Source organism: Eublepharis macularius, chromosome 3, assembly GCF_028583425.1.
Source record: "Eublepharis macularius isolate TG4126 chromosome 3, MPM_Emac_v1.0, whole genome shotgun sequence".
NCBI lineage: Eukaryota > Metazoa > Chordata > Lepidosauria > Squamata > Eublepharidae > Eublepharis > Eublepharis macularius.
In genome coordinates, this window is record NC_072792.1 from 49843600 (window position 1) to 49857099 (window position 13500).

The window sequence follows — 13500 nt, forward strand, 5'->3', positions numbered from 1 at the left end:
TGTCGCATTGGGAATGGCGTCATTCCCGGTGCAACAATGAAGGGTTCCCCATACCTCCCCCCCTCACACCGGCCAGGTAAGAGGCTGGGAGCAGGGAATCTCCCATCCACCCCCACCACTGGCCTGGGAACCCTACTGTCAGAGCAAGCAGGAGGTACCTGAAGATTACAGACTCCCTTGCACTAGTTGTCAGTAAAGGGAGGGCCACTTGCTTTTTGCTTTCTGGCCCTTCTTCTGAGGGAACTCTCAAAGCTTTCAGCTAGTGATGGTGGCTGAGGCTGCCAGTGGTTGTGAGGCATGTTTTAGCCAATTTAATAAGTTGAGTGAACCTTGGGTAGGATCCGTAGGGAAGGCTCAGTTTGAACTTCTTGCTTGATTTTTCTCTCTTAGGACATGGAAGAAAAGGCTCAGTTCTAAAGATTTCCCTCCTCTCTTTGCAAGAGGCCTGGTTCCTGATGGGTGTAGTAGGCCCCAACCTAGGCTCTTATGTCCCCTCTCTCCCACCTATATACTACAGAGAAATTTGCCCAAGAATGCCAGGCAAACTTCCTGTATAAATAAAAACTGATCTGCTGCTGTTTCTTGGAGGTTTAGGGGCTGCTGTGAGGGAGGCTGGAGGCTGAATATTTACATCATCAAAGAATGTCTGCTAAAAGGTAAGATCATATCTATTGTTGTACAGTAGAAATGTGTCTGTGTGTTCTTATATTTATTTTGTAGGAAAGACTTCATGTTTGAGAACTATGGAAATTGGTACTGAGAACAGAGACTATAATAGTATTTGTATAATGTTTCTGCATGCTCAAAGTACTTCAATGGTATAAATTCATAAACCAGGATAAAAGAGTACAATATAACATTGAGTTCAGTGATATCAGGTTGGCTGCTTCTTCATCTTTTTTGGGAAGTCTGCAGTCTCAAAGGTCTGTTATAGCCTACCCTCAGAGTGCCTTGTCCGGGGTCAGCAGCCCAGCCCCCGGACTTGCTGACAGGCAGCGGCAGGGGGCAGCCGGGAGACAGCAGTTCAACCGCTCTGTCAGGCAAACAGAGCCAGAACCTGCCTACTCCAGGGGGAAGGGGCGAAAGGCCAAAGCCTCAGAAGGCTGGGGGGAGCAGGGAGAGGCCAGCTAGTCCCACCCCCCAGGGGGAAGAGAGGGGGCTAAGCAGGCTAGAGGAAAAGGGCCCAGGCAGGGGGAATAGGGACACAGCAACAGCCCAAACAGAGCCCTTACCTTCCAAGGAGGAGAAGCAGCCACTACAGCACAGAGCCACACCCTGGCTAGAGGACAGCAGCCTGGCTCAGGAGGTGCTAGGAGCCAAGCCCCTCCAGGTGGAGGTGCCACAGGCATTCTGGGGGAGGAGATGGGTAGCCCCGCCCGGCATCAAAGAACAGGCAGGCTCAGCAGCACAGAAGCCGGCTGGGGCAGCTCCTCGTGAGCAAGGCCAAGGAGACCTCAGCTGGGGATGGCTTGCATTCAATCCCACCCTGCCAGCAAGGCAGGGAAGCCAAGAGGGGATTAGTGGTAGGAGGGAAACACCTGAGGGAGAGGGAACAAGCCTAGGAGGAGGGCGGGGTGGAGAAAGGAAGCCCTATATAAGGTGGCTAGGAAGAGCTCTGAGGTGGTGGGTGTGAGTAAGGAGTGATGGTGTGGAGTGAGAGCAGAACAGTGTGAGAGTGGAGGCTTGGAGGAGAGTTCTGGGAGAAGGAGATAATGGGGGATGCAGAGGGTAAGCAGGCCAGGTTGAGCAGGCCAGCGAGTGGACTGAGAGGGAGTCTGGGTGATGTATACCGCCCCTCCTTCCACAGAGCAGGGTCCTGCAGTATCCCTGGCGCCCCTCTGATGTCAGGGCCGGCCCAGCTGGGGCCCTGCCCAGCGGCGGCAGCGACAAGCCCTGACATGCCTAACTTAATTTATAAAAATGTGAATACACATCAGAGCTATTGCGATAATGTAAAAAGTGGCAGTTGTCATTTGCTAGAGTGGCAGGTAATGGTTTTGAAAAATAGATTAAAGGGGGAAGTGTCATTGGAGGGCTTTTGTCTGGCATACAGTGGTTATCCAACTGTATGTGAGCACATACAAGAAAACTGTATATGTGTATTGAATACATGCACTACCTATAACAACAACAACCATAATAATAACATTATTATTTATATAATGATTTATATTATTTATTAAATAATTTATACTATTTATTTGATTTATATAATGCCCTTCAGGGCAACTTAATGCCCACTCAGAGCGGTTTACAAAGTATGTTATTATTACTCCCTCAGCAAAACACTCTGTGAGGTGGGTGGGGCTGAAAGAGCTCCTAGAAGCTGTGACTGACCCAAGGTCACCCAGCTGGCTTCGAATGGAAGAGTGGGGAATCAAACCCAGCTCTCCAGATTAGAGTCCCGCGCTCTTAACCACTACACCAAACTAGCTCTCTGTTGTAGTGATGGGTGCTATGTATGAGCAGAAGACATTGGCACCACTCATCCAACCTCACCAGCTGTCACTGTTGGCGTGGCTGGTGGGGCCTAAGTTAAGTGGCTCTTGTAGTGCTGACTTATAGTGTCATAGGGGCTGCTCAACTTGACTTGGCCCGGAGCCATTTTGACTTCCCAGACCACCCCAAGTGTCAATTGCGTAGGAGTCAAAAAGCTGTAGGCAGAAATGTGTTTCTCACTGAAACCAAGGGGAACATCCTCCAACTACAAAGACCTGAATATGGGTCACAATATTTAATTCTGCACAAAATTGTCTAATTAGCCATCCTATACACCCTCCTAAGTCCATTGAAGACAAGAGACTTAAAGGAGCGCAATGCTATCTAAGATTGCACTTTAAATGAACCAAATATGAACCAAATAAAAATTTCTCTGCAATTTCCTAAGCAGTAGAAGTCCAATTCTAAGTTTATTAACAGAACAAAGAGGTTGGGAGCCAGGAAAGAGGAGAACAGCCAGGCAGGTGCTATTGCAGAAATGTCAAAAGTATATTCAGGTAGGTCTGATTTACGTGGACCTTAAGGGTTTATACAGAGATCCCAAACAATCAGAATACTCCATATCTGAAATATCAAATGAACAGTAAAAGTGAGGGGAATGAGGGGGGTGGTGTATATTTCTTCCAAGTTCATTTAGGTTTCTGACTTCACATCCTAAGGACTGTGGTTCTAATTTCCTTGGGGATAGCACTATAAGTAGAAGGTGAATAAATAAACCTTGATGGTGAAAAATTAAACTGCTGGATGAAGGAAGCTGCTAGGAAGATCTCTTGAGGATGAAATACTGAGAACGAAAACTAAGATCCAAGATTACAAATTGATGAAGACAAAGCAATCTGGGGAATAAGCGTTGCTCTAATGAATTGAATTCCTCACTTCATCTTAGAAAAAGATTAATTTCCAAATTTCTCCAGCCAGGGCATGGGTTGTAACGTTTCAGTGTACATTCCCTTGCTAGCTACATTCCCTGATCCCTTGAAGTACCTATCACATACACAGCTGCTATTTTTTAAATCCACAAAATTAGATTAAAGGTTCTGCAGCATCGCAACGCAGAGTTTAATCAGCTGTGATTCTCATGAGTGGCAGGATAGTGACGTCAAAAGTCCTACAAATATCTCTTAAGCTCTCTTTCAAGATGGCAAAAATGTTATTCATCAATGGCATCAAATATAAAGACGTTCAAAAGCTACCCAGGTGAGACTGATCCTGTGTCTATGAAGCAGCAGGGGCGGGGCGGGGCGGGGTGGGGCGGGGCGATCAGCAGCTTGAACAAAAGTTCAGAGTAGATTTTTCTACTGAATACTAAGGTTGGGGCGTAACTTTACCTCTGATATTGAGAAATTCGTTTTTTTGTTATCTGATACTGATTCATTTGTCACTAGCAGCTTATCCCCGTTTGCCTTAGCTGCAAAAAAAGATTAGGGCCAAGATTGTTTCCTCAGAAACCTAACTTTTTTCATAACTATCTGGTATTTATTAACATCCAATTTTAATTGTATTTTATTTTTATTATTTTAATAACTGTATTTTATGCTTGTAAGATAGATTTCTATTTTTGCTGTCTTTAACTTTGTATTGTGACAGCCTTTGGCCATATACAATTAAACCTACTACTACTACTACTACTGAATACTAAGGAAAACTCTGAAGAAGATTTTGAGAGGTTTTTAAGGTTGAGACAGGACTTTCTTGTGGCAGTACTCACTGGTACTGTGTACCAGCGCCTTTGGGGGGGGGCTCTCCCAAGACCTGAGGAGGGGATTGGTGGAAATCACTGCAACCATATATATGAGTACTGGCACCTTTAAAAAAACAAAAAGCACTGGGTTGAGCAGAGCAGAAATGGATAGCAGTCAGTTTATACAAACAAATATTTAGGACCAAAGGGTTAGCATGACATATTGGTGAGGGCTAAAGGGTTAGTATAACATACTAATAAGAGCCAGCGTGATGTAGTGAATTAGGATTTGGGAGACTCAGGTTTGAATCCCCACTCTGCCATGGAAGTTTGCTGGATGACCTTGGGCCAGCCACACACTCTTAGCCCTAACCTGTCTCATAGGCTGTGATGATAAAATGAAAAAGGAGATCTCCATTGGGGAGAAAGGAGAGGTATAAATAAAATACATACATACATGGATGTCTGCAGGTGATGAGGGAGGCAAAGGCAGGTGGGGAAATGAGATGAGGTTGGAAATTTAAATTTAAAAATTGGGCTTTGATTGGAAAAGTGACCTCACAGGAAGAGGAGGAGTTAGAGAGCAGATCTTTGACTTGGACATGACATCACATCCCTGCTGAGCTCCCTTCCCAGGAACTGCCCCAAAATTTCCAAGAATTTTCCAAGACAAAGTTGTCAACACTAACTTTCACACAAGGCTTGAAGTAGTTCTAGCTTCAGTAGAGATTGTAGGGCAAATGTAAAAACCAGTGCTTAGAATGTTTATTCACATAAAAAGCGCCTCTCCTCTGCTTTCTCTCCCACAGTGTTACAATGTTATCAAGGGTAATTCTAAGACTCTAACAGTCCCTTTTTTTCCATAAATGGAACTTTGCTGTTGGACTTTGCTGGAAGACTACAGTCAGAAGACAGTAAACAGGGTGTGATCATGACTCAGCGGTACAGCATCTATACAATATAGTGGAGTTTGGGGCCATGGCTCAGTGGCAAAGCATCTGATTTTCATGCAGAAGGTATTAGGTTAAATCCCCAGCTTCTCTATTTAAAAGGATCAGGCAGTGGGTGACCTGAAAGAACTCAGCCTGAGATCCTCGCTGCCGGTCACAGTAGGTAGTCTTAATAGACTAATGGTCCAACTCCATATAAGGCAGTATTCTAGCAGAAGGATTTACCAGCATAGCCCCATCTCCTCAAGCCTTTTAGAGATGCTCGAGCATCTTTTTCAATGGAAATAGGACCCAGTGATGTTGATGGGACTCGCTAAGAAATCATAGCCTTAAAAGAGTTCCACTTGACCTAGAATTCAGTCCTGATCCCTGTTCCTAAGGTCTAAAGGCCAATCAATATTAATTGACAGTGGCATTGGTGCAAATGACCCACAGCAGGCGGTTTTTTCCCATTCTGGAGCTCCCTTGTGCCTACTAATTGAATGGAAGCAGTCTCCGGTTACTATGAAATTTTTGAACACATTGGCTGTTGTGGGTTTTCCGGGCTGTATTGCCGTGGGCTTTTGAACACATTCATTTGTAATATACAGCATCGTGACAATCGCCAACCCACAGGCTCAAAAGGTTAGCTACTTTATCTAGGGGCCAGATTCAAACATTCGCACCCTTTTGCCCACCCAAATGGCATTCACCAGTCTGGAAGAATGTGAGGACACACCTGGCACTTTTTAAATGTTACCTCTGTGCTGTGGAAGTGACTTCTCCACTAATTCATCAGCCTGGGCAATGATTTCATGTTCAGGGGATCTGTGGGCATTGTTGCAGCCGTTACAGCTTACAGCAGTGCCATGGCATGAACAGAAAAGCAGTTCTTGTGCCTGTATCATTTAAAAAGTACTGTTACAGTACAGTCCTAGAGCTGAGGTATACCCTTCGAAGCCCATTGACTTCAATGGATTTAGAGAATGTAATTTCATTTAGGATGTGCTTTTCATCTGCCTCCCCATGCTTGAGGAGTTAGAGGTTCACCAACCCACACCTCCACCCTTTTCTTCCCTTGTGTATGGTGGGCAGGGCACTACCTGGAATGCTGAAATCCATGTTGGTACTGAATTGTATTTTACTGGTTTTATTTGTTGTAATTTATCTATGATTGTGACCTGCCCTGAGCCTGCTTGCGGGGAGGGCAGGCTAGAAATCCAATCAATCAATCAATCAATCAATCAATCAATCAATCAATCAATCAATCAATCAATCAATCAATCTGCTTCTCAAGAGTCTATTGGAATGTGTGTTGAGTATCTATACCAGTTGTGCACCTGTCCAAGGGACAGTGATGCAGGCTGGGGTATTCACCATACAAGTCAACATACAGACACTAAACAGAAACTGAGGACTGCAGTTTATGTTGCTAAGGTCATTTCATAAAGGGGCTCAAAAGCATCTTTAGGTTCCCAAATACAAACTCCCTCCTTTAAATAAATCTTGGCACTGCAGCTCCAGTAGCTAATGGAGCAGAATGCCTGCAATTTATATAAGCACTTTCAAGATGTTTTTTAAATAAGCTGTGGTGGCAAATTGTGCAAAAAATTAAGAGTTTTAAGCAACTGAGCTATTTCTAACCAGTTATAACAATACTTTTCATATGAGGATTCTTGTTGAAACAATTTCTAGAAGCCTGATCTGATGCCTATTTACATGGATGTAAGACCCACTGTGTTCAGCTAGGTTTACTCTCAAGTAAACATACTTAAGTTTGCAGCTGTTCAGCCATTGGAAGTAAGTCCCACTGAGTTTCACTAGGCATTCTCCGAAATAAGTATGCTTAAGATTGCTGCCCAAGTGTATTATAAACTATATGGCTGAACTTTACAGGAAGCCAAGCCATCCTTTCTACTGTCAACCTGCACTCGTATTAGTGATGATTCCTTAAAAGGCAAGCTGTGCCGAGAGGCTGTAGCTCTTATCTCCGAGATTGGCTGCTTCTTTGGAGATACTGTATTTATAGCTCATCTGGCAAATGAACTCTTGATGTTCTAATTGCTAAATACATAGTTTGGGTAATCCAATAAAGCAGTGCTGTCTTTGTCTCCTCGTTTCTTGACTGGAACTCACAGCGGTTGCCCGGCAAGGTAAGAGCAAAGAGTCCCCTGCTGCCTTTTCGTGCCAGAACATGGGGGAAATGGGTTTTGGGGAGGCTTGGTATTTCTCTTCCTGCCCAAGGCACACAGCAACATGCTCAGTACTGTTTGGTTCTACTGAAAGTTCACTAGCAGAAACCAGGAGATTAAGAGTTTCTGTTGTGTTAGTTGTTTATATATTGCTGAAACGAAAATAACCTTTGCAGTTAACTCTTGTCAGTATCTTTGCTGAATGCTTGAATGACGTGGGGAGCAGTTTTGTAGTGCCATCCTCAGCAGCTTTACACCCTTCTAAGTCCATTGAAGTCAGTGGGCTTAGAAGGATGTAACTCTGTGTAGGAATGCCTTCTATTTTTTATTTTTATTTTATATTGCTCTTCTTAAATGCAATTCCTTCTCCAGCAATCAGAACAAAGAGGTTTTCCTGATTTGAAAATAATACTTCTAAAAAGAGACACTTCCCTTCTCATCGCTGAAAAATCCATTCTGTTCTATGTGGCTGTGGCAGGGAAAATAAAATAGAACCTCTGAAAAGAACTATATCTTATTTTAGAATGTTGGAACCCTAATGTATACTGTTCGTGTACGTTTGGCTACAATCTGTGCCTGCTTACTTGGGAATAAGGTTGTCCCATTGGACACAGAGTGACCCAAGTAAATAAGCCCATAATTGGGCTTTTTTTTTTTTACTACATTGGAAAGGACAAGATGTTCTTTTTTAATGTTTCTCCCTCTTTTAACAATGCATATTTAGAAACAGAGAAGTTTATAAGTGGCAACATTTCGGAATAACTTTTGGAATTTTTTTCTGACCCTTCTTTCTGATGGCCCTAGACAGTGTTTTCCAAACAGATTTCCACAGGACATTCTCAAGGGTTCCATGAGAAATCATGGAGTAACTAAATTAAAAAATTAAAATACTGTGAAAAATCCATATATTATTTATATTTATATATGAGATAGCTCTTTACAAATAAATTTTCTTGACAGTACTTTAGCAGTAACTGAATTGCACACCCTGCTATCAACTTTTTCTCACCTGTAAACATTGTCATAGGTTAATTAAAAATTAATTTGGGGATTCCTCCATGGAAAAAGGTTGGGAAATTGCCTTAGAAAGTTGTTCTGATTATATGTTCCATTAGAAGTAATGGAAGCTGTCCCAAAGAAGAAAATCTATAAGAATGTGAAGACACGCTTGGCACCTTTTAAATGTTACCTCCGTGCTGTGGAAGTGACTTCTCCACTAATTCATCTGCCTGGGCAATGATTTCATGTTAGGGGGATCTGTGGGCATTGTTGCAGCCATTACAGCTTACAGCAGCGTTCCTCCATGGAAAAAGGTTGGGAAACTGCCTTAGAAAGATGTCCTGATTATATGTTCCATTAGAAGTAATGGAAGCTGTCCCAAAGAAGAAAATCAAAGGCATGGATCTGTGGCCTATTCTTGTGACTGGAGGGGAATTCTTCATAATTGTTGCACAAAATAACACCAACAGCTGGTAAACACCCATTAAAAAGCTGAGTATTCAACAGCTGTTGATGTTATTGTGCATTGAACTGCCTTTTAAAGTTGTCTCAAGGGAACAATATTTTTCAAGCAGAGTTTGCAAAGCACGCTTGCATGGGAAAGCTAAATTGTGTAAATGAGCGTGCTTATTGCTTTGTTATAACAATAAGTATTACACTCCTGGGGCCAAGGTTTCCCGAGTGGGAAAAGATGTATTATCCCAGTTTCATGCATAAAGATTAAAACTGATTCTTTTTATAGTGGATCCAGATTTAAGCCAACTAATTTCAAAATAAAATTTTGAATTCACTAGAACTGTAGACAACTCACATATCAGGGGAGGGAACCCTACTTACATCAAACCTTTGTCTGAAAGGCTTGTAGGAGAGAAAACTGGCATGTCCGGCTGAATGGTTCTAACCAATCTCTCTCCCGAAGAGAGCTAATCACTCCACATGAAAGGCTTTCTCTGCCTTATGAAAAATCACACCTTTCTTAGTTATTTTTAAGTGAAACGAACTCCTGTTAGATGAACTATTCTGTCTCTAGGCTTGGTTTCACTTTGAGTTCCCGTGCTATAAAATCTAGATCCAGTTGAACAGAATCAATTCATCATACAGTGTTGATGGTGAGCTGAGCGAAACCTGGCTGAGCAGGTTTCACGGTTTGTGGACTTCATAAAACGAGTATGAATGACAAACGCTGCTTGCCTTCCAAAGGATCAGTCAGTTATAGTTTTGTAAAATCAGAGCCAAGCTGCAAGTGACTGGCTCTCAGAGGTCTGCACTTCATACTCCAAGTGCAAGGGGAACCACTGGGTTCACCTCAAAATTTTCTGCAAAAATTGTATATGATGTAGAAGTAAAATATGCATCTTGGAAACATGATGTGAACAGGTTTATTAGACAAACATTTCCATAGTTTTTACATTTTGCTGAGAAGCATCACTGGCTCACAGCAATTGTGCTGTGTAGGACTGTCAACAAAGAATAGTGTACTGTCATGCATTATCTTAAATCATGGTTAACTCTTTTCTTTGTACTTTTGAACGTGTGAAATAGAAAGCAGAGGAGAAGAAGTTATCATTTTCAGCCTCAGAATGCAGTCTGGTGAATTCTGTCATTGTCCGAGATCCACTAGAACAGAGGAGGAAGCTGGGATCCAAACAGCTACTTTAGACTCAACAAAGAGAGTTTTTGATGTTTTTTTTTGAAGAAATTAATTGCCCGTGTCATTTCCCCAAAGTGATTTGTCTTGCATCATGGGGAAGAATAGGAGGGCACTCAACAGTAGACATGGGCACGATCCAAAAAAAAATTCTGATCTAGCCGTTTGTGGATCTGGGCTGCCGCCGAACGCAGGTAGCCGATTCTAACCAATCAAGTTTCGTTTCCGGTCCGTAATCGGGAATCGGGGAGGCCAAAGCGGGAGGGCGCCCCTCTGTTTCCAGCGATATAGGAATGGTGGTTGGTGGCAGCAGCCACCAGGCCCGGTGGGCAGGGGGAGGCGGCAATGAGCCACCTCCCCTCAGGGAGGGAGGGGACATTCACACCCACCCACACACTTAGAGTAGAGGGGGGGGAAGTTTTTAACCCGGCAACGAGCCACCTCCCCTCAGAGAGGGGACATTCCCAGAGCCGGATCTACGTTGCCAGCGCCCAGGGCAACCGTAGTCAGGCTCTTGTGCGCATGCGCGTGCGCTCCTGGGTTGCTCCCCCCTGCCCACGCAGCAAGCCAGCTGTCCCGGTGCGCTGCGGAGCTGGCAGCAGCGGGAGTGGCTTGGAGGCTGCCCTCGCCGTTCACCTGCCCCGCAAGACAAGGGGCGGATGGCTTGCCCATGTGCCCCTTGTCCTGGGGAAAGACAAACGGCGCGGGCGGCCTCCCAGCCACTTGCACTGTCTTTTGCCTTTCCCCAGGACAAGGGGCGGCTGGCTTGCCCACGCACCCCTTGTCCAGGGGAAGACGAACGGTGCAGGCAGCCTCCCAGCCACCTGCACTGCCTTTTGCTTTTCCCGCAAGCCAGCCGCCCCTTGTCCTGGGGAAAGGCGAATGGCGTGGGTGGCCTCCCAGCCTCCCGCGCTGCCTTTTGCCTTTCCTTTGTGCCCATGGCTTCAGAACACCCCCTTTCCCCTCCCTCCCCTGGGTTGCTGCTCCGTGGTTGGAAGGAAGCCTTCTAATCAAGGAAAGCTGGGCTTCCATTTGTGTTTCGAGGGCGACAGAAGGAGGGCAAACACAGCTCATTCCCCTGACTCCGTTGCCCCGGAAATAAATTACTGGTGCCAGAGCGTCTGCAATTCCGAACAGAAACTGACCCATCCGATCAAGTCCCAAACAAGCAAACTCCCGACCGCTGGATCGGATGGCATGGACGGAACCAATTAGCTGAGTCACGATGGCGCAAATGCCAAAATCGAGGGGTTTTTGAAATCGTAATTCAGATCGGGCCCATCTCTACTCAACAGTCTAGCTGGTCTGAAGGAATATGATGGCCTTGGCCAGCTATCATGAACCATTTGTAAATGGTCTGCAGCAACTTCTAATTGGCTCTTGGAGAAATCACATAACCCAGGGAAGAAATAAATCCCTCTTTTCTCTCTGGAAATAAACCAATGGGATGGCTCTAGAATTCAAATCCAGCTGTTGGCTCTACTTCCTCCAATTAGACTTGTACTTACTCCACAATTCCACCTATGGCTTTGATGTCTAGTTCTAAACAAACTCCTTTTTAAAAATCTTGAATAAGTTATTGTTCCATTCTTTGAGCATCCAGCTCACCTCTTGACCTTGAGGAAGGAGAGGGTTGACTTTCTTTTGAGGTTCCTCACCCCTCAATTCATTACCAGATCCAATTTTAAGTGGAACAGCAATGCCTTTCTCAAATCAAATCATTCTGCTGTTGGCGGCAACTAAAGACTCCTTCTCTTTCTCTCTTTGTTTCCTCCTACCCCTTGCCAATCCCTGGAGTTTCCTAAGCCTTTCCCCTATATTACAACTGAGGACAGGCACTCTCTTTAGCATCTAATCAAGAACCGATCATCCCTATTTCTGACTGCATTCTGAAGGGAAAAATGAGGATGATTTTTGGATGAAGACTGTTGGAAAAGCGATTAAGATCTACTTTAGTATACCTTATTTTCATTAACTGTTGCGGTTAACTTTTGCTCTTAAAATTGTTTTTAGTATGCCAACTGATCATGTCACATCTAAAAACCGTTTTTTAATGGCATAGTCTAGATTTTTAACAAATAGACATTTTTTATATCTATATTCTGTGGTTATTTAATTATAGTACATCTTGGCTTACTGAAGATCACTGGATTGGATCTGAAGTACTGATTTATTTGGGTGCTCTACTTGTGTAGTTAATTTTATCTGTTCCTGTGGCATAGAAAATATAGACCTTTTTCATCTGATTGAAAATGCTTTCTGCAAATTCATACTCAAGAGGATTGGATTTTGTCCTTTGTTCCCTCCATTTTCAATAATGACAAGGGGTTTTTTTCCCAATGAAAAAAGAATACGCTAGTGCTTCTCTCCCCCCTCCTCTGAAATATGGTTCAAATGCATGCCAATCTGAGGAAAAAATGCTTTGGGGTTGCTATTTGGAGGGGGAGGGGAGTGTAAGTTTACAAGGGTTTGTGTGTGTGTGTTTATAGTTTGCTCTGTGTGTGGCAGAGCAGCAGAATGTGTATGAGAGAGAAAAAGAAAGCTTCCATGATAAACATTTTTTATGTAGCCATTTTTTCAATGGAATGATCATTTACTTGAAATTTTGCAGTGTTGATTTGAATAAACAATTCTAACTGTGAGTCATAAAAGAATGCATTTGAATTTAGAATTTAGAAAATTGCTGTATGCTGTAAGAAAATATCTGACTGACAAAAAAAATCAGGTGTCTTTGATCTGTTATCCTATAGTATTATTTTATGTGTGAACCAATGTAAGACACACAATTATTTATAAGACTGTGGTCTTTCTCTAGGACTGTCAGGTAGAACGTGATTTACTCTTGTTTATCTTCTTTCTGAGAAGCTAGACGTCTTTACAGTGCAATCCTAACAGTACCACAGGATTAAGCCCTGTTGAATAGGCCTGAGAAGGATTGTGGGTAGATCTACTTAGGAAGACTACATACTGTGTACACCTGGAGCCTCCAGGGTCAGATCGAGGGGGGCAGGGGGTAGCCTGCCCCTGGTATCGCCAAAGAGGGGGTGCTGGGCACAGCTGCCAGCCTCCGGGAGCCCACTGCGGCTTGCTGCGCGGGAGGCTGAGCACTGGGTTCGGAAGCCCTTGCCTGCCCTGCTGATGGGGCGGCTGGCTTGCTTCACGCGCAGGACCTCCCAGCCCTGCACTCAGCCACTTGCGCAGCAAGCCGGCTGCCCCAGCGCACAGAAGTGACGTCATCACCCAGTGCCGGGAGCGCATGTGTGCCGACGGCCAAAAAAGGGTTGCACCAGGTGCCGACAACCCTACATCCGGCCCTGGAAGCCTCTAAACGTGATTTAAAGCTGAAAGTAAATTTGTATGATGTGTTCTTATGTTGCACATTTTGTACTATGCTGTGTTTCAACTGACTGTTTTTTAACACAGGAATTTTATCAAAATACTGATAATTCCTAATAAATGAAGTTTACATTGAATTATCCTTTTATTTTCTATAGTGGAAGTTGTGTCTGTGAAGATTCTTATTAGATGCCTGAGCCAAAACTATGGCCACAA

General features: G+C 44.0%; 1 protein-coding gene across 2 annotated transcripts in view; it reads left to right on the plus strand.

Annotated features, from left to right (window-relative positions):
* The first annotated feature begins 637 nt into the window (after positions 1-637).
* Positions 638-13500, plus strand: part of FHL2 (four and a half LIM domains 2) — a 53849-nt gene continuing 40986 nt past the window's right edge. Inside the window, exon 1 of one of the 2 annotated variants that reach the window (XM_054973579.1) lies at positions 638-656. The gene's annotated coding sequence lies outside the window, so the exon portion shown is untranslated. Of the gene's footprint in view, positions 657-7174; positions 7263-13500 lie in introns of those variants that run through there. The other variant, XM_054973577.1, reaches the window with a different exon arrangement.